At 46.2% G+C, this 20,316-nt stretch overlaps 1 protein-coding gene across 4 annotated transcripts in view; it reads left to right on the forward strand.

Annotated features, from left to right (window-relative positions):
- Positions 1–20,316, forward strand: part of pak1 (p21 protein (Cdc42/Rac)-activated kinase 1) — a 57,457-nt gene that overhangs the window by 12,225 nt on the left and 24,916 nt on the right. For 2 of the 4 annotated variants that reach the window (XM_083772778.1, XM_083772782.1), the window contains exon 1: positions 2,566–2,631. The exons of the other annotated variants lie outside the window; for them this stretch is intronic. The gene's annotated coding sequence lies outside the window, so the exon portion shown is untranslated. Of the gene's footprint in view, positions 1–2,565; positions 2,632–20,316 lie in introns of those variants that run through there. 4 annotated transcript variants of the gene reach the window in all.

Below are 20,316 nucleotides of genomic sequence, written 5' to 3' on the forward strand. Positions count from 1 at the left end.
AGGTGGTTCGGGCATCTGGTTAGAATGCCTCTGGGGCGTCTCCCTAGGGAGGTCCTTGTTCTGCCCTGGGGTCTCCTCCCAGTGGGACATGGATCAGATGGACTGATCAAACCTCAGGATCACCAAGGATGAAGTTACTAATGTTGCTCTGGAGAGAGAAGTCTGCTCTCTGCTGGAGCTGTTGCCCCCGCAACCCAAAGCAAAGGAAAGTTACTATATTTATTTACCCAAGGTAACTGGACTAAGCTCAAGAACTTGTTTACAGCCAGGCCCTGCTCATAGAACATTTCATGGTAGGGGTTCAATGCCTTGCTCAAGGGCACTTCAGCGGTGGTAATTTTAACGTGCCGGTCCGGGGATACGAACTAGCGACCTTCCGATATCAAGACCGCGGTTGAAGATGGATGAAAGTTGATGTCCATCCATGTTTTTGACCTCCTCTAGTCTGAACAGCCGTGAAGTGGTTTGGAAGGAATGGTTTGAGTCTGGTTTTATAGATCTGGACGAAGTGGTGGAGTTCAGAGATGGAATCACCATTGGAAATATCATGTGTCTCTCTCTCCATCTCTCTCTCTCTCACTCTCACTCTCACTCTCACTCTCACTCTCTCTCACACTCACACTCTCTCTCTCTCTCTCACACACACACAGACACACACACACACACACACACACACACACACACACACACACACACACACACACACACACACACACACACACACACACACACACGGATGAGCATAACGCAGTTAATCAGAGATTAGTTACACATTCCTTAACCGTAATCTATTGGTACATCTGGATTACTTTATGGCTCTGTAGGACACACCTCTCTCTCTCTCTCTCTCTCTGTGTGTGTGTGTGTATGTGTGTGTGATTTGTTGTACATAGGTGTAACTACGTGGACAGCTGTAGGCCAGCCATCTATTGTACACAATTTGTAAATGGCAGATTGTACCCTCTCCTACACCCTCCCTCTCAGCTTTCCTACAGTCTGTCTCTCCTACACTCTCCCTCTCAGCTTTCCTACTGTCTGTCTCTCCTACCCTGTCTGTCTCTCAGCTTTCCTACAGTCTGTCTCTCCTACCCTGTCTGTCTCTCAGCTGTCCTACTGTCTGTCTCTCCTACCCTGTCTGTCTCTCAGCTTTCCTACTGTCTGTCTCTCCTACATTTATATCTCCCTCTCAGTTGTGCTGCACGATTCTTGCTCAAATGTGAATTTGTTTTTCTTCTTCCATGAAAATATTTATTGTCTTTAGTCTGTAGTTTCTGAACGTTAATTACTCCATTCAAAAAGTGGCACCTGGAGTCAACTACTGTGCTTTAAACATCAAAGCTCGACTTAAACCTATCTGAAAGTCTTGTAGCAAAAAATAGAAGAGTAACTAGAAAAAGTGCCCTTCCGGGCACAGGTCTCCACCAGGTTATCCACAGATCCTTGCAGTTAGAGGTAAAAACACTTTTTGGCCAGTTATAGCGCCACCTTGAGGCTGAGTTGAAATTGTTCATGTGGCATTTCGTCCTCGGCCTAGTGGGAATGTGGGTGCACAATTTCACGGAAATCACGCGATGTGTTCATGATTTGCAGCATTTTGTTTGAAACTGAGCACTCCTGTGAACTTTGGAAGCCAATCTTAACCAATCAGGATGGAGTCTGATAAATCTGAAAGACCCGTTTCGTTGAATGGCTCTAGAGAGACTGTGTACCAATTTGCGTGATGTTTGGACAAAATCTGTAGGTGTACTGTGCAAAAACTTGTTTTGCACAAAGCGGCCTCCTGGTGGCGCTATAACAGGCCGTTGTGGAAAGTTTGGGGCAGAGGTTCATGGTTGGCATCCAGGGAGTGTGTGTGCAAAATTTGGCATCGACCGGGCTTGTTTTGCACAAAGCGGCCTCCTGGTGGCGCTATAACAGGCCGTTCTGGAAAGTTTGGGGCAGAGGTTCATGGTTGGCATCCAGGGAGTGTGTGTGCAAAATTTGGCATCGACCGGGTTAACGGTGGCTGAGATTAGCTGTTCACGGACGGACACACGGACGGACGGACGGAGTGCAAAACATACTCTCCCCATGCCTTCGGCTGGTGGAGACAATAACTCAAATCAATTGGACAGCCGACTCGAAGTGCTGCACGGTTCTTGCTCAAATTTAGAAATGAGATCTCACATGCATCACTCAGATTCCCTTACTTTCTGGGCTGGGGACAGTAAGTTCAACAGACTACCCATTTTGGGCGGGAACCCCTTTTGGTGTTAGCATTATGTTATGCTTTAGATATTGAAAAATAGCAGATCTGGCGCGCTATGAGCTTGTAGATCTGCTATTTTTGAAAAATCGAAGAACGACTGACATAGCTTTTTTCAAACAGACATTTTTAGAATCTGATCACATTAACCCATTTTGACCCGAGTCAAAATGGGTTAATGTGATGTTTCCTCTTATACTCTCTCTCTCTCTCTCTCTATCCTTCATGTCTCTCTCCCTCTTCCATATATTTTGTCTCACTTCCCTCTCTCTCTCTCTCTCTCTCTCTCTCTCTCTCTCTCTGTGTTCCAGGCTGATCATTGGACCCCGTTGCTCTGCGTTCTCTTTCCCTGAGAAGACGAGTGACCTCAACAGGACAATTAAACGGTAAACACGGCCTCAGAGTCCTAAACGCTGTTATTAACCTCACTCTAGTTTAGTACTGGTCTCACTCCAGTTTAGTACTGGTCTCACTCCAGTTTAGTAGTGTGTTGGTATACTGGTCTCACTCCAGTTTAGTAGTGTGTTGGTATACTGGTCTCACTCCAGTTTAGTAGTGCGTTGGTATACTGGTCTCACTCCAGTTTAGTACTGGTATCACTCCCGTTTAGTGCTGGTCTCACTCCAGTTTAGTAGTGTGTTGGTATACTGGTCTCCCTCCAGTTCAGTAGTGTGGTGGTATACTGGTCTCACTCCAGTTTAGTAGTGTGGTGGTATACTGGTCTCACTCCAGTTCAGTAGTGTGTTGGTATACTGGTATCACTCCAGTTTAGTAGTGTGGTGGTATACTGGTCTCACTCCAGTTTAGTAGTGTGTTGGTATACTGGTATCACTCCAGTTTAGTAGTGTGGTGGTATACTGGTCTCACTCCAGTTTAGTAGTGTGGTGGTATACTGGTCTCACTCCAGTTTAGTAGTGTGGTGGTATACTGGTCTCACTCCAGTTTAGTAGTGTGGTGGTATACTGGTCTCACTCCAGTTTAGTAGTGTGGTGGTATACTGGTCTCACTCCAGTTTAGTAGTGTGGTGGTATACTGGTCTCACTCCAGTTTAGTAGTGCGGTGGTATACTGGTCTCACTCCAGTTTAGTAGTGCGGTGGTATACTGGTCTCACTCCAGTTTAGTAGTGCGGTGGTATACTGGTCTCACTCCAGTTCAGTAGTGTGGTGGTATACTGGTCTCACAGTCTCACTCCAGTTCAGTAGTGTGGTGGTATACTGGTCTCACTCCAGTTCAGTAGTGTGGTGGTATGCTGGTCCCATGTTGTTGTTGGTCCATCATTGCCTTGCTCAATTGTACCTTGATAGGGATAGGGTACATTCTGGTCCCCGGACCAGAATGTACCCGGACCAGTGGTCTGGTGGTCCCCGGACCAGAACCACTGCTCTAATAATGATAACAATGTGATTGTGCCTTCCTGGAGGGCCCGGCGCCGCTTCCCAGCATGCACTGGAAGCTGCATTATTTATGTGGTTACCGTGGCTACGGGGTCGTTTAGCTTGGTATAGTGGTGGTTGGGGGGGGGGGGGGGGGGGATTCACTCAGACAGCTGCTAGACAGCCCACCCCCCCACGCTCCCCCCGCAATGCAGACATGATCAAAAACAGATCTACATCTATTAGATTCAGACACCTATGCGATCTCATTTTGTGAAGAATGCATGGTGCAGCACTAGTTGGCTGTCATTGTAGTTACTGTCGTCATTGTTTTTTTACATTATTCTCATGGAAAAAATGAGAATCGTGTGAGAATCGTGATCTGAATTCTTGTGGACGAGAATCGAGATTCACTATTGAGCCAGACTCGTGCAGCACTACGAGTGTGTGTGTGTGTGTGTGTGTGTGTGTGTGTGTGTGTGTGTGTGTGTGTGTGTGTGTGTGTGTGTGTGTGTGTGTGTGTGTGTGTGTGTGTGTGTGTGTGTGTGTCCATTCTGTGCACGGCTGTGTGTGAGCGTGGCGCTGTGGCCTTACTGGCCTTGCACGTGTAATTGCTAGATTCAGTATGAACTGAAGTTTTGTGAATAATACTAATGTAACTGTGTGTGTGTGTGTGTGTGTGTGTGTGTGTGTGCGTGTGCACTGATAATGTGTTTATAATAGATGTCATATGAGGAGTGAGTAGTTGAGCGGTGAGGTCACTCACAAGACCCCGCCCACTACTAGTTGACTTTGGACTTGGAACACGTACGTGTGTGTGTGTGTGTGTGTGTGTGTGTGTCAGTGATATGGGGTGTACAGTATGCTGTTGGATATTATTTTCGTTCTCCGGGGCTGGGCTGAGGCGAGATCCACCTAGCCCTGTGAGAGTCCCATTACACGCATGCACACACACACACACACGCACACGCACGCGCGCGCGCACACGCGCAGGCGCACACACACACCAAATGGCATGGATTATGCAGGGGTAAAACCTTTTCAAAAAGGGTGTGCATAATCGCGCAAACTTCCTGCATGTTTCACCGCATAAATTCACATAAAACCATTCACATGTGACATGTCACAATGTTTCACATTCAACCCTGCACAATGTTACATCTGTCATTTTCAAACAGAATCATGAAAACAAGCCCAAATAAGCAACTACACTTCAGAAATAAACCCAAACTATAAAGCAATGGGCAACTATGAATATTAAGCTACAGGAAAACCAGCCCAAAGTCGCTTATTACAAGCAGACCTGGCAACACTGCAAACCAGCACTGTTTTCCGCAATTTGCATGGGGGGAAATAATGTTTCGTCGGGACTGACTGGTTTTGTGCAGATAAAAAAAAAATGCTAGTCTGTTGCAATCTGGCAGTTTTAAGTAGTCTTTGACTAGTCTGAACAAGTCTGTTATGGTCTGAAGTCACCTTAAGACTATAAGTAATGGTTCCATGACTACAGTACAGTACCAGTCCTGCCAGACGGCCATTGTTAGTCCTCCTTTATTCCCTCTCTTCATTCTCTCACTTTGTTCTCTCCATCTTTCCCTGACGACCCCCCCAACCCACCCCACCCCCAACCCCAACCCCACCCCCACCCCCACCCTCTCTGATCTCACGGATGAACACACAGTTTCTCACAAACACAATGTTTCGCTCACACACAAACACTGTCACGCACGCACGCCACACGCGCACACACACACACACACACACACACACACACACACACACACACACACGTGCACGCACACACAGGCCACGTGACGCGGCCATACAATAAATAGCTGCCATATCGGAGGAGTTTGTAAAGCATCAAACGCTGCGCCGACTGGGAGTGTGAGAGAGTGAACGGCTCAACAAGGACATGACATCATTATTGAATAGGGAGAGAGAGAGAGAGAGAGAGAGAGAGAGAGGGAGAGGGAGAGAGAGTTACAGTAGGAGAGAGAGGGAGAGAGAGAGAGAAGGGGGGAGAGCTATGAAAGCATGTGATGAACAAAAGCGTTGTGGTGAGAGAATGCATTCCAACGGCAGATTGACAAAAGAAAGATGGATGGAGTGAAGTGGCGGAAAAAGTACGGAATTCAAAATGTACTAAAAGTATACTCATTGTGCAGAATGCCCTTTTGGAGATTTTCTTTTACAGTGTACGTGGACACTGATATATTTTATGCTATTGTATCTATAAATCTCACACTATTAAAGGCAACCGGCCGGTTCCACGCACTGCACAAGGTGCCCTTTTTTCACTTGAGCACCTGCCCTTCTAAATGTCTGTGCACGTGCACTGCCGGTTAGTGTGTTTTTTGTAATAATAATCTAAATCTACAAAGTAGCTAACTAAAGTGTTCCAATAATTGTAATGGAGTGTAAGTACAATATTTGCCACTGAGATGTAGAGCCGTAGCCTCGACGACCTTACAGGCATATGCAAAGGCTCAACTTGTGTAACTTAGATAGCATTTTATGTAGACATATAGCACTCCATAGTGTATATGCTAGTTTCAATTATATAGATATTCCAGGTTCTTAGCTTACGTATGATTGATAATGACTATTTTTATGCATTTGATGCCATGGAGGAGGACGAGGGAGGGAAGACCAGGGACAGACCTAAGGGAGGAGGAGGAGGAGGAGGAGGAGGAGGAGGGAGGGAAGATCAGGAACAGACCTCAGGGAGGAGGAGGGAGGGAAGATCAGGAACAGACCTCAGGGAGGAGGAGGAGGAGGGAGGGAAGATCAGGAACAGACCACAGGCAGGAGGAGGAGGAGGAGGAGGAGGGAGGGAAGACCAGGAACAGACCACAGGGGGGAGGAGGAGGAGGAGGAGGAGGGAGGGAAGACTAGGAACAGACCACAGGGAGGAGGAGGAGGAGGGAGGGAAGACCAGGAACAGACCACAGGGAGGAGGAGGAGGAGGAGGAGGAGGAGGAGGGAGGGAAGACCAGGGACAGACCACAGGGAGGAGGAGGAGGAGGGAGGGAAGACCAGGGACAGACAACAGGGAGGAGGAGGAGGAGGAGGAGGAGGAGGGGGAGGGAGGGAAGACCAGGAACAGACCACAGGGAGGAGGAGGAGGAGGCGGAGGAGGAGGGAGGGAAGGAAGCCAAATTAAGCCACTTAAGCCAAATTCCAATACCCCAAATCTCGGCCACTCGCTCACTCCAGCATGGTGGTGTTACGGTGAAATTGGTGACCTGCTGAAATATGTGAAAATCTTGCAGACATCACATAATGTCAGTGTCCGAATGAAAATCGTTGCAGTTTGTTCATTAGCAAAGTTCAACCTAGCGGTATTCAGGCCACATATTTAAAGACCTCCATGTAGTTGTGTGAAGTCCACAAGATGGTAACATATTTCGGCAGGTCACCAATTTCACCATACTTTGCCATGCTGTAGTGACCGAGTGGGAGTGAGCGAGTGGCTGAGATTTTGCGTATTGGAATTTGGCTTTAGAGAAGAAAGTGTCATGGTCATGTGCGCCATGACACTTTCATGGGAGCCAAATCTCACACCGGAAGTTACATGAATACAAAGCAGTGAATGGAGCAAGCAGGACCAGCGCATAACAAACATTATTTATGAACCATTGAGACCTGTGTCATATAATCGGTTCAGGAATATAAAAGAAGACCTATCACAGTTTGTTTTCTAATCACTTGCTTTTCGATGTGCACAGAGTGCACAGGACATCATTTTATTTGAGGGTTTAAACAGCAGCAGGTATCGTTTCTGTTCCTGGGGGTCTCGCTAGATTTGGCTGCCAGACAGGAAACAGTGATACTTGGCACGTCCAGGGAAAATAAGTGAGAGAGTTGAGATTGATTTAAACTTGGTTGCACGCTGGTGGTGTTGCGTGATAGCAAGCACGCGAGCAGCACACCGGGGAGGGAGAGAGAGAGAGAGAGAGAGGAGAGCTAGCTAATGGGGAAAATAAAATGCTAAATGGTTTTATTTATAGCGCCTTTATCCAAGGCGCTTTACATAGATTGTGCATCACCTATTCACACACACACACTCATACACCGATGGAATGGGGGATAGAATGAGAAGGAGTGGACGGGAAATAATAACACATAAAAATACAGAGAATGTGATGATGTGATCCCTCTGCTGGATGAGTGTGTAGGTGGATTCCTGTGATCTCACCATCCCAGCACCCAGGAGACGCACGCGCACACACAACTATTGAGACGCACGCGCACACACAACTATTGAGACGCACGCGCACACACAACTATTGAAAGTCCAGTTATCATGAATACTCCTTGTGCAATGAAACACATGCATGCATGCACTGGGAGTCAATGGGTACACACACACACACACACACACACACACACACACACACACACACACACACACACACACACACACACACACACACGTGAAAAGAGCTTTGTGCTAAAAAGACTGTAAAACCTCCTCAGGGCTTCACATCATGGAGATGCCACTGCCAGCACACTGATTTATCTGCTCTGCTCCGCTTTGTGTGTGTGTGACTGTGTTTGTGAGACGTGTGTGTGTGTGTGTGTGTGTGGTCCTTCACTGGATGTATGTTGTGTTGCTTTGCTTACACGTTTTACAGTGTACGTGTCCAGCATTTGTATGGCTCACTTCAATGTGTGTGTGATATTGACGTGATATTGTGTGTGTGTGTGTGTGCGCGCGCGCAGGATATTGACGTGATATTGTGTGTGCATAATATAATTATTACATAATTTGCAGTTTCGCACACAAATTACGTCCTGCACATATTTCTGCATTCATTCAAACTGAAGTTCTGGAGATGGGTGGATTACGAGTCCACTGATTATTACATCCTGATGTGAAATAAAATATTACAAAAGACAATAATACGGCACAATTAGCCCATCACTAAATCCCACCCCAAAAAAAGCGATTGTCCAATGCCAATCAAAATAGTTTAGCAACGGTTGCTATGCAGGTCAAGCTTTCTTTCGCTGCTAATGTGCCTATTGGACAAGGAGGGACTTAGTGAAGGGCTAATTGTTATTGCCTATGAAATGTTACACTTTGATGTGGTGTCATAATATAATGTTATGTAACTATCAAAAAATGAAAACCTGGCACTCCTTCCTTCTATTTCCTGGTACTTTGGCCCGTCTGCTCCTCTGTTTCCTGTGAAACCAATCCGTTCCCGCTCTGTAACAGCCAATCAGTCACAAGCACTGACTCAACGCCGACCAATCATCAGCCGCTGATGATTCACATATTGCTATGATGTCACTGTCGATGACGCACCCATCCGCGCTCAGGGGAAGTGGTCTTTATAAATGACACACACACACACCCACACACACACACACACACACACACACACACACACACACACACACACACACACACACACACACACACACACTCGCACTCGCACTCTGTTTTCTATTATTGTGGGTAAAGCTTTGGCTTAAATAGCAGATCACAATGCTGTGAGACAAACTGACGCGTTTATACAAGCATCACATGCTCGCTCTCTCTCTCTCTCTCTCTCTCACACACACACACACACACACACACACACACACACACACACACAGACACAGACCTGCTCCGTTCAGCCATCTGTGCAGCTCTCCCTCTGCATATTGTCCAGAGGGGTTAGTTCAGGCCACAGGGTGAGAAAGAGAGTGTGTATGTGTGTGAGAGAGAGAGAGTGTTAATGTGTGAGTGAGTGAGTGAGATATCCCCGGCCGGGTCATATACCAAAGACTCTGAAAAATGGGACCCAATGCCTCCCTCCACTCAGCATCAAGGGTTGGATTGGGGGGTCAGATTAAACTACAAATGATTCCCGGCACAGGTCCAAGAGACAAGTCAAATGCAGAGAACAAATCTGGCATACAGCTGTATGTGTATGTGACATAAAGTAGGACTTTATCAACACACTGGAGATGCTCCAGGGCATTTGTATTGGTACCTTTTGAGAGGCCCCTTGGGCACTGAAGCTCCAAGGGCCTCCCTCGCGTGCGCAAAATTGTGTCTGTTTTGTGCATTTTTGGGCGTTTTTGTGCCCAAATTGCCCATATGGTATAGATCCGCCCTGGCATTAGTGCTCTGGAGGTTTGCTTGCACACGCACGTGCACGCACAGCCGCACACACACACACACACACACACACACACACACACACACACACACACACACACACATACACACACACCTCTACTCTGCAATGACTGTGTGTGTGTGTCTTAAGACAGTCTGCTTCCCTCTTACCTTTTCTCTGCCCCTCCCTCCCTCCCCCCCTCTCTCTCTTAGTCTTGATACATAAAAGGTTTCATCCCCCCTCTCCCCTCCTACCAGATAGCAGGTGCTTTCTCTCTCTCTGTGTCGTTAAATGTTATGCTTGGCCCCCTCTTCAATATTGCCATCTGCCACGCATGCACATTGCACACACACACACACACACACACACACACACACGCGCGCGCATGCATGCGACAGTGCCTCAGAAGGCAGAGCAGCCGTCTGCTAGCCGGAAGGTCTCTGGTTTGATCCCATGCAGGCTTTGTGTCGAAGCGTCCTTGAGCAACGCCATTCAATTACATTTCATATGCAAACAATATGCAGAATAATTTCGCTCTGAATCCTTCAAACCGTACAATTCAAATGAGGTTTATTCTAATATGAGAAAACGTTTACATTGGCAAAGCAAGTGTCAAAATACAATAAAAGCTGTTGGAAATGGGGAAAGTATATACAGTTGGAGAGAGTGCAGCATTTTGTAAACAGAGCTGTCACATGTCACATTGCATCGTTTCGTTATATACATGATATTCATACAGGGTCCAAAGCTTTTTTTCAAACAAATACACAAGACATACACAAGATGTAGCATACCATGATACACAATAACGTAACCTTGTTCACACACACACATTGGAGTATAATTTGTAACGCACGCACCCCTACACACACCTACACACCACACACACACACACACACACACACACACACACACACACACACACACACACACACACACACACACACACACACACACACAAGGTCTCCATTAGAGACACATTTTTATTTAAAATCCACTAGTATGTTGAACTGCTGCACCCCTAGTGCGTACTCTCAGCTTGCGTTGTGGTTTGTGTGACAGTATGAAGTGTGAAGTCTGCAGTCTGCTGTGTCTGCAACTTCAAAGAACGCGCTGACAGGGGCCAGGGCGTGGCTGGGAGTATGTGTGCACTTGCATATATATGGATGTTCTGTGTCATGCATGCATAATTGCGTATGTATCAGTTACTATATGTGTGTGTGTGTGTGTGTGTGTGTGTGTGTGTGTGTGTGCTAAAATATGTAAAAATATACTATCTGCCCCAGGGCCAAGATCCTTGGCTCTGTCTGTCTGTCTGTCTGTCTGTCTGTCTGTCTGTCTGTCTGTCTGTCTGTCTGTCTGTCTGTCTGTCTGTCTGTCTGTCTGTCTGTCTGTCTGTCTGTCTGTCTGTCTCTCATCCAGTGTCGTCCACGCTGCACCTGTTCTTCCTCTCACCGTTAACCCCTGAGGGTCTACAAATAATGTGTAATTTCTGACTTGACCCCTAGGCTTAAACCCTGCATGTGGTTTCCCGGTGTCCCTCAGGGCTTTTCTGTCTTTTCTGTTGTCTGTCACTACTAGAAGCCGGCGCTCACGACGATAGCGCCACGTGCGTCCATGTTGTTGTATGTTTCTCCGTGATTATCGTGTGTCCGAGTGAGACACACGCACGCACACACAGCGCGTACATTTTGAACGAAGGCAGACAAGTGTAATGAAATATGGCCTCAGCTGTCTGACTCAGTGACAGAACATTTATCTGCATAATCATATCTCATATCAATATGATATGAGATGCATGCTTGTTCCTGCACATTCTGTTCTTTTCATGGTTTCTATGATCTGCTATAGGGACGTCATAGCTCCACTGTTCTTACTGTATATATTACTGTATATATTTATATGCGTGTGTAATAAACTCTAGAATGTAGAGCTTTCACTTCTAGTGATTTTTAGTTGACTAGTTGCCTAGTTTACTATAGTGATTTAACTACCTGTTATGTAATTGTTTTTTTTTTAAATAATATTTGTACATTTAAAAACTGTGTACATTGGTGACTATAATCTAGCATTCTATCTGATCTTGAGGCCTTTTTGAGTGGTGCAACCACTCCCTTACGGATCTGTGTGTGTGTGTGTGGGTCTGAGCACGAAAACAGCATGGTTGTTTTTCACCACCTCTGCGCAACCTAACACACACACAAACACACACGCACATGTTAACTGTATATATGGTGATTTCGGGTGTGCCAGTACAGTACAGTAGAGGGACCCCCACACGGTAACTCTGTCATTTCTCAACCGTTTCGTACGTGGGGCGGCTCGCCGGAATCGTGAGTGATGCAACGGAGTTGCATCACTCACTTCACACAGGTGTGATTTTTTTCTTTTTATTCAACTAGTACCAGCAAGGTCAACTAGTTGACTTACAGTTGAATAGTTGCTTAAAGCCCTAGGTAACGCATCACTGTGTGTTGAGATGTGTTCTCGACGCCTGTCGACTCGACAGATCCTCACCCACCACCCCAAGGCTTAGGTGGAGACTCCTAGAGGCCTCTTAGATGGTCGCCCTTAAATCTCTCTCAGAGAGAGAGAGAGAGAGAGAGAGCATCACCACAGTTGTATAGGAAAGCCCCGCTGTGATTGGCCAGTATAGTCTATAAGATCCACAAAGCCATGGGTTGAAAATGCTGAGGTCTAGACAGTGACGTATTACGGCCACAACGCACATGCGTGAACGGCAATTGCGCATACTGTGTACGTCACAGTCTATGTCTTCACTTGGCCACTGCGTATACTGTACAGCTGGGAGAACATTTGCATTGCAGGGCGTAGAATTCTCTCAAATGTAACAGTAGTTTGTGGGGAAAGCTTTAGCTGAAGATAGATCGACAAGCTCACAACTCCTTCTTTCTTCCCTTTATTTCCCACGCGTTTTCCTTTATCGTCTACACACACACACACACACACACACACACACACACACACACACACGAGGAGCGGTGAGGGAGCCTCTTTGGAGCAGAGGGGGTGTGTGTGTATCCAGAGCCCAGGGACATGTGAGCCCTCCTAGGGTGAGACTGGAGCGGCTCCCCCCTGCTGGGTCTGGATGCACAGCTAATCAGCATGGAGCCGTGTGTGTGTGTGTGTGTGTGTGTGTGTGTGTGTGTGTGTGTGTGTGTGTGCGTGTGCGTGCTTGCGCATGTTGTATTGGTCCGAGTTGATGCATCAGACAGAAAGTTAATGTATGAGTATTGATGTGTTGGTTCCGGGAACTGTGGCTGACACTGCGTTTCCTGAAAGAGTCAAACAATTAAACAGCAACATCCTCTCTGGAGATGTGCGTGCGTGTGCGCGTGCGTGCGTGCGCATGTTGTATTTGTCCGAGTTGATGCATCAGACTATAAAACATTTTAACCCATTTCTTAACTGGTGCAAATTCCCTTAACTGTATTCCTGCTGCTCTCCCTCTGGAGAGAACTGAGCTCATGCTTCCTTCAATGCATGAGGAGTCCAAGCCGCTTCTTCTCACCTGACAGGGGGTGAGTTTCCCCGGTTGGACGTATAGCGCGTGGAAGGAACACGTTATTTCTGACCAGTTCCTTTCCCCTCCATCAGGCTGGCCTGCAGGGGGAGGCAGAGGAGAGAAGAGAGATGGAGGGATGAGAGAGAGAATGATAGATGGAGGGATGAGTCAGAGTGGTCGACTCGTTAGTGTGTAGTGATTGGGAACATGTCAGGTAGAAGAAATCGACTTTTCACTCATCTAGTGCGTGCGTGCGTGCGCCATGCCTATTGAGTGCATCTGTCACACGATAAATTCCAAAGACAGGACAGACAGCCAAGCAATCTCACAGTCTCTTGCGCACTCACACGCGCACACGCACGTTGCGCACACACACACACACACACACACAGATGCTTTAGATGCTTCATGCATTATGTTTTTTTCCGTTATGCTTTTATCACATTTTATCTACATCTCATTGCTAGTGAGTGTGAGAGAACACGCCCTCTCTTCCTTGCAGTTCCATTAACACATGATAGGGGCTTATTGTGTATGATGCAACACACATCAGAGATGCTAACCATGTTTCTATGTCAAACTAGTTCATGTCAAGGACCCCCAGAATTATCTGCAGACCCCCATCTGAGAATATGTTGTTTCAGGGACCCCCCCAGAAGCTAATATTTGATTTAAAAAACATTCACTGTGAAAGAATATCTATTCAAAGATTTGCGCCACATTTTCACAGGTTTCTCAAAAATAGCAGATCTACAAGCTCGTAACACGGCACTCGATGCCGCACTATGACCTTATATATTCTAACAATGTCTGTCCGCCTGTGTGTGTGTCTGTCTGTGTGTCAGAAACACCGCCGTAGCTCCTCATTGCCTGCACCAATCGCTCCCACACTTTTCACACAGGCATTGACCATATGAATATGGAGGGCGTAGCGAAGCCCTTTTTTTATTTGACAAATTAATGATTATTAATGAATGTATTAGTGAATTAAAAACGCACCGGGCACAAATATCTCACAGGGCTAGTATTATTAATAGATGATTCTATTAAATACAACTTCCAGCTGACAGCCTTGTCATGTCTTCCCGCACGAATCTGCCGCGCGTCTGACAGATGGATGTAGCCAGGGCATTTGGCTTACGCACGCACGGTCCGCGTGTTTAGAGTGAACGCGCGAGAAAAGCCTGGTGTAGCTTGGCCGTGAGAAGGAGAGCGGACAGTCTGCTACTCTGCTCCGCTGCAGAATAATTTAACTGACAGCACACACACACACACACACACACACACACACACACACACACACTTGCATGCATTTATATTCATATTCTATCCTTGGTCTTTTTCATTTATATTTTATTACGTTTTCAGTGAAATACAGTTGAGTATAAAATACAGTAGATATACAGTATGGGGCCCGGAAGCAACGTGTACAATAACAGAAGGTCACTTAATCCTTCAGGGCGAGAGAGAGAGAGAGAGAGAGAGGGGGGGGGGGAGGGGGAGAGAGAGAGAGAGAGAGAGAGAGAGAGGGAGAGAGAGAGACACACAAGTCTGACAGAGACAGACAGAGAGCAGTGTTGTTTTTGTCAGCAAATTTCTATTTTAGTTTTAGTCATAGTGTATTTTGGCGGGCCTTGATGCCGTCGTATTGACTGTTTTTTCTTTTCACTTTCTGAAAATAGCCGATCTACAAGCCCACAACGTGTCGTAGCGCGACGCGTTGTGAGCTTGTAGATCTGCTATTTTCAGCATGCAACTAATTGTAAAATGACTTATACTGGATTGTCCACTAGTCCCCTCCTAACATTTTAGTCTAGTTTTTATTTGTTGACGAAATTGTCATTATATTTAGTCTTAGTTTTAGTCATCAGAGCTTAGTTTTTATTTAGTTTCCATTTAGTTTTCATCAGTGGAAAAAGGTATTCGACGAACATTTTCTTAGTCTTAGTTTTAGTCGATGAAATCAACTACACACTGTACACAGGAGCGAGGGAGAGAGAGACTACAAACTGTACACAGGAGCGAGGGAGAGAGAGAGACAAGCAGGAGAGAGAGGGAGAGAGACTACACACTGTACACAGGAGCGAGGGAGAGAGAGACAAGCAGGAGAGAGAGGGAGAGAGACTACACACTGTACACAGGAGCGAGGGAGAGAGAGACTACAAACTGTACACAGGAGCGAGGGAGAGAGAGAGACAAGCAGGAAAGAGAGGGAGAGAGACTACACACTGTACACAGGAGAGAGGGAGAGAGAGAGAGAGAGAAGCAGGAGAGAGAGAGGTGCAGTGAAAGGGAAAACCGATCAGTTCAGGCAGTGAAACGGATGGATCATCACATGACAGCCCTGACGACTTGTGATACACTGACACCCTGTAATCTGTGTGTGCGTGCGTGTAATTCCACCTCTAATGGTGAACGGCATCGCGGCTGTACCTCAGTCAGTACAGCGGTAGTGGTCTGGCGTTAGGGGTGGGCGATATGGTGATAAATATTGTACCTCAGTCAGTACAGCAGAATAGTGGTCTGGCGTTAGGGGTGGGCGATATGGTGATAAATATTGTACCTCAGTCAGTACAGCAGTATAGTGGTCTGGCGTTAGGGGTGGGCGATATGGTGATAAATATTGTCTCCACAATACAATGTCTCCTCGACATGCCTTGTCAGAGATATCGTGTATCTATAGCGTGATACAGTGAATTATGCACATGATATGATTTGCAGTTCTATACCTTCATCTATACTTCTGTAGAACAACGGTTTTGTCTGTGACTATAGAGCTTGTAGATCTGCTATATTTGAATAGCCAACATATCATTGGATATGGCAAATATTGTGTTACGTTAAACTTTAGCTATTGAAAAATCGTTAAAATGTGCCTCAAATCTTTCAGAAAATTGTCATGATTTAGAAAACGCTATTTTTTAGGCCTGAATGGGTTAAGGCGTCATTAGGCGTCAGTGTCAACGGGACACATTGAAGAAAGGTGTCAGGAGGCGTCACGTGGCTCTGGGTGTTAACTTGTTTCCACACACACAGAAATACAGACAGATATTTACATTTCATAGCACAATTCTGGAGATATAAGGCAGCCTGATAACTGATAATTGATCACTTTTCCACCCGTTCCCCCATACTTCCACGGCAAATGATGACGCACCACGCAACGCACCACGTGTGTGTGTGTGTGTGTGTGTGGGGGGGGGGGGCGTGTGGGCGTGTGTGTGAGAGAGACCGACATGGAGTGAGTCACACGTCTGTCTGTGTGATGTGGTTAATTGTGACGTGCCTCCACCAGGTTTAACACCAACCACAGTCTCCACACAATGGAGCTTTATTGGCGTGAGAAAACGTACGTTTACATTGCCAAAGCAAAAAGTGGAACAAGACAATCAAGATAAAACAATGGTATGTACAAATAAACATGTCATACAAATAGGAATAAAATAAAGGTGTAAAAAGAGCTGTGCTACACTGACACTTTGAGGGAATAGTAGTATGTGAAAATACACAAACATTGTGCATTTTCTGTCAGGGATATTTATACGTCCATATGCAGTAGGAGAGGTTAGCTTGGTATAGACTTGTGAAAGTTGACAGCAGTAACAGTTGCACTGTTTATATGAACAGTATTTCTATGTACCGCGGTCATTTGCTGTAAACAGTGCAGGGGTTCTCTCTCTCTCTCTCTCTCTCTCTCTCTTTCTCTCTCTCTCTCTCTCTCTCTCTCTCTCTCTCTCTCTCTCTGTGTCTCTCTCTCTGTCTGGTATAGATCAGATCAGACAGGCTGTGTTGCCTTGTAAAAATGAAGGTAGAAAAAGCAGGAAAATCCCTGACAGTCTGAACACATTACTCATCTGATCTCCTAAACTGTGTGTGTGTGTGTGTGTGTGTGTGTGTGTGTGTGTGTGTGTGTGTGTGTGTGTGTGTGTGTGTGTGTGTGTGTGTGTGTGTGTGTGTGTGTGTGTGTGTGTGTGTGTGTGTGTGTGTGTGTGTGTGTGTGTGTGTGTGTGTGTGTGTGTGTGTGTGTGTGTGTGTGTGTGTGTGCGCGCGCGCCTTCCATGATGTGTGTAGTTGTCTGTCTGCATCAGCCTGTGTGCGTGTAACAGGTTTCTGCTGAAAACTGTCACAGGTGTGTGTGTGTGTTGTGCGTGCCAGCCATGCAGGCTCGATGCTGCCAGTGTGTGTGTAAGGGCATGGTTCAGTGTGTTGTGTGTGTATGGTTCAGTGGAAGGTGAGTTATTGTCTGGGATGAAGGGATCAGCATAGATGAAAACGTAGCCAAACAGTCATGGTTAAGCACTTAAACTCTATAGTGCTTAAAATATCTTCACTGAAAATAGTTCAAAAGGTTATAAGCTTTAAGCTAAATGCAACGTCCTGTTCCATGACGGGAAGCGAAGACCGTACGGTGGACTCCATGTTGCTCCCTGGAAGGAAAGAAGACCGTACGGTGGACTCCATGTTGCTCCCTGGAAGGACAGAAGACCGTATGGTGGACTCCATGTTGCTCCCTGGAAGGAAAGAAGACCGTACGGTGGACTCCATGTTGCTCCCTGGAAGGAAAGAAGACCGTACGGTGGACTCCATGTTGCTCCCTGGAAGGACAGAAGACCGTATGGTGGACTCCATGTTGCTCCCTGGAAGGACAGAAGACCGTATGGTGGACTCCATGTTGCTCCCTGGAAGGACAGAAGACCGTATGGTGGACTCCATGTTGCTCCCTGGAAGGACAGAAGACCGTACGGTGGACTCCATGTTGCTCCCTGGAAGGACAGAAGACCGTATGGTGGACTCCATGTTGCTCCCTGGAAGGACAGAAGACCGTACGGTGGACTCCATGTTGCTCCCTGGAAGGACAGAAGACCGTATGGTGGACTCCATGTTGCTCCCTGGAAGGAAAGAAGACCGTACGGTGGACTCCATGTTGCTCCCTGGAAGAAAAGAAGACCGTACGGTGGACTCCATGTTGCTCCCTGAAAGGACAGAAGACCGTACGGTGGACTCCATGTTGCTCCCTGGAAGGACAGAAGACCGTACAGTGGACTCCATGTTGCTCCCTGGAAGGAAAGGAACATGCCAAGACCAAGGAAGCTCTGAGAAGGAAGTGAAGTGGTCACGTGACTCTGCTGCGCCATGACACTTTCATGGACACTTTCATGGGAGCCAAACTACCCGGAAGTTCGGCAGAATGCACTGGAGTCAATGAGAGCTCAGTGACCAGCTCATGAACAAACATTATTTATGAACAATTGAGACCTTTTGTAAAGTAATCACTTCTGGAAAATAACAGAAGACATGTAACACATTATTGTCTGCTGTGTTGTTATTCGATGTGTCATTTTTATAGAGGTATGGTATCTAAAGAGCACAAAGTACCTTTCTGAACGCACCAAGTATTGCGAGACTTCCCACCGTTTCCTGTCTGGCAGCCAAATATCGCGATACTTCGGAGCCAGAAACGATACCTGCTGCTGTTTAGATCCTTAGATAAAATTATATACTGTGCACTTTGTGATATGTCTTCTGTTATTTTCCAGAAGTGATTACTTTACAAAAGGTCTCAATTGTTTATAAATAATGTTTGTTATGAGCTGGTCCAGCCGGCTCCATTCACTGCCATGTATTGATTGCACTTCCGGTGTGAGTTTGGCTCCCATGAAAGTGTCCATGAAAGTGTCATGGCGCAGCCCAGTCACGTGACCACTTCCCTTCCTTCTCAGAGCTTCCTTGGTTGAGACCAATGTGGGTCCGACATTTTGTTATTATAATTATTATAAAAGAAAATTTCCAAACGAGCAAAACATTTCATGAATTTGAAACAACATGAATAAAAAAAAAAAAAATGTGAAAAAGTCCCAACTGGGCAAACGTCTAATTTAGGTTTGGGAACCACTGCTCTAGAGCCACTGTCACACTAATCAATATCTTTACTATAATTATGATCACGTTTGTGGACATCAAATCAGTTGATTCCATGAGTTGGACAAAAAAAAGCATTGACAGTTTACAGTCAATGCAATAATGAAATGTTGCCAAAAGGTTAAAAAGAAATGTTTGTATGTCTGTGTGTGCGCGCAGACATTATGGATGGGGGGGGGGAGGGTACCCTCCCATGTACCAAGCAGGTGACAGTGCTACTCTGTAATCACAGCTTCTTCCTGTAAAGGGTGTGTGTGTGTGTGTGTGTGTGTGTGTGTGTGTGTGTGTGTGTGTGTGCGTGCACATGTGTGTGCGTGCGTGTGTGACACCTTGTGACCAGCTGCTGTCTTTGTCACAAGAGCTGCGTGTGAAGTCCGTTGTGTGTCTGTGAAGTAGATCTGTGTTTGCTAAGTGCAGCGGTGGAAAACTGGAAATAGTCACTCACTTAAAGACTTTCTTTCTTTTTTCTTTTTCTTTTTTGCCTATAGGTAAAAGTACAAGTAGTAATTGTAATTGGTATCAGAGTGTACTTAAAGCTGCTACTGCTATAAGCAATAATATGTCAAACTTGTATATATTTATTTATTTTTTGTATTCAGACAGCCATAAAAAGCGTAGGAGAGGGTACGGTGCCCGACAACACCGTGACACCCGCACACTGTCTTCAAATGCAGTGAACCAACTTTGAATAGGGAAACAGCAACGTTTCGGCCTATGCGGCCTTCATCAGGCTATCTTTTTGGTTGGTTCACTGCATTTGAATACCGTGTGCGGGTGTTTGTTCCTTATTCAGACAGACAGCCATTTGACCACCATAATTTGGTGGTCAATATCATCGTCATATCATCGTCTTCTTGCATGCTAGTTTGGGACCCGATTGACTGACGGACAGGATGACGAACTCTTACTTCCGGTTAAGGATGGCCAGTCAGGGGTCCCGCGATTTGTAGTTTTTCTTGTAGTTTTCGCGTGGCAAGGGCTGCTGAGGTGCCCGAAAACATGCCGGCATGTGAATGTGTGCCTCAAAGTCGACCTCTTTAGTCTGACCTTATTGTATGCTGGGACACCATGTCTCCTTCCTGAAAGGTAGCGACCTATATTCTCAGTGCGAGTTAAGGGGGTCCTTGCTA

Source organism: Protomyctophum parallelum, assembly GCF_964188405.1.
Source record: "Protomyctophum parallelum genome assembly, chromosome: 9".
NCBI classification, from domain to species: Eukaryota; Metazoa; Chordata; class Actinopteri; order Myctophiformes; family Myctophidae; genus Protomyctophum; species Protomyctophum parallelum.